The following is a 5,286-nucleotide window of genomic DNA, read 5'->3' on the forward strand; positions in this document are numbered from 1 at the left end:
GTGTCACTTCATCAGCTGGTTATTGCGTGTACGTATAGAGTAATATGTTTGTAAACATTTTATTGCAGTTTGAAGATACACAACAGATAAATTTGTGTGCATTCTCTCTCTCTCTCTCTCTCTCTCTCTCTCTCTCTCTCTCAAAGCTACCTATGCTTTTAATAGAATATGTTTTTAAGTATTTTTTTTATAATAGAACATAAATATTTTTAATTTCAAAAGGCATTTCAAATTAAAGTCTATCAATCGTAAACCCCATTGTTTGCCATTATAATGTGGTGTTACCTTAAGAACATAATACAAACGTTCTTCAAAAAACCATGATCGAAAAAAAAACTTTAGTTATGTTTATACAAGTAAAATGAATAAGTTTAACTTAGATTTTTTTATTTTTCATTCAAAATTTCAATAATGTCCCATAAAGTGGTAAAATTAAATTGTATAAGATTTATAAGGATGATTGCAGAAAGGTAGAATTTTGAACATCATAGAAAGTTTATAATTTCTTAATATTTCAGAAATTTGGTATTTGCATCATTTACAACGTTAACCTGCAACCAAAATACGTCCACAAATATATATCACTCCGGGCATCTTTTTTTTTAATTTGTATCAGCTGTCCTTCAGAAAAATACGAATTATAAGATCGAAATCCCAAAATTATATTTGTTTGGGTTTTTATTTAGATAAAACACTTGTGTATATACTCTCAGAATAATTTAAAAAAAAAAAAAGTAAATGATGAATATGACAGCAATAGTTTAATGTTATTCACAAGTGTTTTCATTAAAAAAAAAAAAAGAAAAAGAAAAAAAAAAGAGGTCAAAGGCCACCGTGGGCAAGTACTTATTTTCAAGTGTAAGACAGGCCATTATCATAAGGTCCCAGGGTAACAGACCTCGTGCTCTGAGGCGGTTCCGACAGCATATAAATACAAGTAAAAATAGAGCCAGGCTCTAAGCAGGTTTTAAAATTATGATATATAAATAGTATATATAAAAAATTCGATGTTTCAATTGTTTTCAAATGGGAATCTTGAAAAAGCCGAATATTGTAGTTTAAAATTGATTTTATTGGATAATGTTCTTTGTGCACGAGATGCGACAGTTTATTGAATTTTAAAGTGTTGTGGATATGCATGGACAATAAATGTCAAATGGATTGCCAACGAGTTGTCTTTCTTAGAGAAAACCTTTTAACACCATACATATATTCAGTTCTCACAAATTCCACTTTTTGTTAAATTTACGATTTTTTTATAACTACATGTATATGCATGCAATACTGACAACACCTGAATACAGTGACTGCGAATTTGATTATGATTAACACACCAGATAGACAACACGCTAAATTAACACAAAAACTGACGTCAATTTGATGTTATGACTACATTTTTATGCAGTTTATTTTTTATTATTATATTTTTTTAAATGATAAAAGGGAGTGAAATGATGCCTATTTTTTACACTCGCAAAAGATTGGTACTGTCCTTCCTGATATACTATATTTTAACAAATAAATACAACATGACTATATAAGATAATAAATAAATATATTTTATTTGTTAAAATAATCTATATGGAGATACATGTTGTAACGAACAGTACTCTAGCTCAAAGCCCATTAAAACAATATACAAATCGGGAGCAGAGCAAACACGGACCTCTAAAAACAGAGGTGGGATCAGGTGCCATGGAGGAGTGGGTATCCCCCGCCGTGTGCTCCTTGTCATGGTCGGTAAAGAACGGGAAAACCCGTCGACAAATCAGTGTGTAAATAATGGCCTAACAATTAGTATGAAAAAAGTCAGTCAGCATTTGACTTAATGGTCGATTGTATTTGCTGACAAGGTCATTGTATCGACCACTATGGTGGCATATTTATGCCATCCACATAATTTTTTGTCAACATAGCATATCATGTCAAGTCAAGATAACTATCTCGCCAAGTCATGATAACTTTCTGGTTTGTCGACAAATACCTACTTTTTATCTTGTCCAGTCAAGATAAGCTATCGTATTTTTGCGATAGCTATTTTATTCATGATGCAAGATAAGTTGTCTCGTCATGTCAAGATAGCTATCGCAACAAATGTGATAGCTTATCTTGACTGGACAAGATATAAAGTTGGTATTTGTCGACAAACCAGAAAGTTATCATAACTTGGCGAGATAGTTATCTTGACTTGACATGATATGCTATGTTGACAAAAAATTATGTGGATGGCATAACTATGCCACCATAGACCACAGAACTAACGAAATGATGACTTTAAACGAGACTGCTGATATTCTTTTTTCATCAATTTGCATTGTTTGTCAAAAATTTATCTCATTTTAGAAATTGTTTATACGTAGAGCATGCTCTTGCATATCGAATCAACTGAGAGATATACACTCCATATGCAAGCGATAAGGGTACTAAGTATATTGCTGCATAAGTAAGGGAAGTTGATGTTTTAAAAGTTAAAGTCATCACGTTTATCATAAAGCTTTGTTGTAAGATTACCAGTAACGCCTTTTTCTGGTAAAATATCCAAATGAAACAGATGTGTCAGACTCTATGCTATTTTTTCCCAAGTTCACTGGGATATATCGTGTCGACATATGAATGGAAATAACTGTATAAGATTTTGAATAAATTCTACTTCATATGAATACAAAAATAGGTTTGCTAACAACGGGGTGCAGTTGGTACTCATGGAAATTCCAGCAGATTGTTGGTAGACATGATCTCCAAAAACAGCATAGATATTGCATGTCAATCAGAAACTCAAGCATCTTTAATTTTTAATATCAACTTCAGAGTACTTGTATCAAGTGGAACCGTACGAATACCCCCTCTGTATCAAAATTTTAGTTTACATACTTAAATTTTCAACATGGTCTTTAAAAAATTCTAAATCCAAACACGATAAGAACTACAGGTTTGTTATTGAAAATGCTTCAAATATATGTAATTATATGATGTAGTGGTCATCGACGAGTTGTTGAAACAGACATTTGTTGTGGAGAGTGTCCGAATCATTCTTCTTGGGGGGGGGGGGGGGGGGGGGGGGGGGCTTTATAATTGAGCTGAAATATAGCTGTAAGTGTGCTATTTTTTTCATTGAGAATATAATACTTGTAAATGTAATAATACATGTATGTATTCCAATTTGTACTTACTTTTACTACAGACGCTTCGTCATTCTCATCTTATATACATAATAATATCTACACAATAGATATTTAAAACACTCAATATACAGAATAAAAGGCACAGCCCGTGTTAAACATTCTGTAGCAGAAAACGCAAGGTCGGTGTATGTTTAGAATCAAGAAGATATCGTCATGCATAGCCTCCTGGTACATGTAACGGAGATAATTCAAATTACTCATCACCCCTGTTTTGCCTAGACTCAATATATAGTTTTTTTTAATTTGTTTTGTTTTGTTTTGTTTTGCTGTATGTTGTGCTTACTTGTCCTCTTGGGTATTTACAAATCATGCTTGCTTGTATTTATGTAATGCCCCCAAAGGGACCATTATTGGCAAATAAAATCTATTCTATTCTATAACTAGAAATAAGTCCATAGGACATGAATGCCCCGCCAAGGGTATATTAGTAATGCAACATTTTAACACAAATTGAGAAAAGTGAGGTCAAGGTCAAAGGAAAGGTCAAGGTCAAAAAATATTGCTGCAATTGAATAGCTTACATCAGTATGTATCAGCATATGACGTTTGATTCAGAAACTAATTTAAGAAAAGTGAGGTCAAGATCAAAGGAAAGATCAAGATCAAAAAATGTTGATGTAGTTGAAAAGGTTACATCAGTATGTATTAACATATGAAGTTTGATGAAAATATTATGAATGGTTTCTTTAAAATTGAGCTAAACACTAATTTAAGAAAAGTGAGGTCAAAGGAAAGGTCAAAAAATATTGATGCAGTTGAATAGCTCTCATCAGTATGTATCAGCATATGAAGTTTGACACTAATTTAAGAAAAGTGAGGTCAAGGTCAAAGGAAAGGTCAAGGTCAAAAAATGTTGATGCAGTTGAAAAGGTTACATCAGTATGTATTAGCATATGAAGTTTGATGAAAATATTATGAATGGTTTCTTTAAAACTGAGCTAAACACTAATTTAAGAAAAGTGAGGTCAAGGTCAAAGGAAAGGTCAAGGTCAAAAAAATATTGATGCAGTTGAATAGCTCTCATCAGTATGTATCAGCATATGAAGTTTGACACTAATTTAAGAAAAGTGAGGTCAAGGTCAAAGGAAAGGTCAAGGTCAAAAAATGTTGATGCAGTTGAATAGCTCTCATCAGTATGTATCAGCATATGAAGTTTGATAACACTATCTTGAATGGTATCTTTAAAACTGAGCTAAAAACTTATTTAAGAAAAGTGAGGTCAAGGTCAAAGGAAAGGTCAAGGTAAAAAATATTGATGCAGTTGAATAGCTCTCATCAGTATGTATCAGCATATGAAGTTTGTTAAAAATATCTTCAATGGTTTCATTAAAACAGAGCTAAACATTAATTTAAGAAAAGTGAGGTCAAGGTCAAAATAAAGGTCAAGGTCAAAAAAATGTTGATGCAATTGAATAGCTTACATCAGTATGTATCAACATATGAAGTTTGATTACACTATCTTGAATGGTATCTTTAAAACTGAGCTAATCACTAATTTAAGAAAAGTGAGGTCAAGGTCAAAGGAAAGGTCAAGGTCAAAAAATGTTGATGCAGTTGCATAGCCCTCATCAATATCTATCAGCATATGAAGTTTGATAAAAATATCTTGCATAGTTTCTTTGAAACTGAGCTTTGAACAGAGCTAAACGCAAAGTGTGACGGAAGGACGGACGGAAGGACGGAAGACGGACATGACAAACACTATATGCCCCGGCCATATTCATGGCGGGGCATAAAAAATGGAAAAAGCTTGTGCATCAACCTACGTTGGATTCACACTTGGTCTATACATGTGTAGGAATCTAGGAATGCCCCAGAATTTAACATTCATTTGGAATCCATTGATCTACATTTTTGAGTTATCTCGCTTTGTTCATGTAATCTGCAGCGATCATCTGCAGCGATCACCGATTCACTTCATGCTGTTGGCGGAATTATCATTAATCCTAAATCAAAACCTTAATGAAACTTTAAATAATCCGGTACTTTTGATTACCAGCTCCTTTCTGCATCTTTCAATCAACTCTGGACTAGCGATAGCCATTATTCAGCAAAATCACTGCATCCTTCATAGGATGTTTCTATATATAAAACAAACACCATG

Source organism: Saccostrea echinata, unplaced genomic scaffold (assembly GCF_033153115.1).
Source record: "Saccostrea echinata isolate AGI-Se365-2 ecotype Australia unplaced genomic scaffold, CSIRO_AGI_Sech_v1 ptg000014l, whole genome shotgun sequence".
NCBI lineage: Eukaryota > Metazoa > Mollusca > Bivalvia > Ostreida > Ostreidae > Saccostrea > Saccostrea echinata.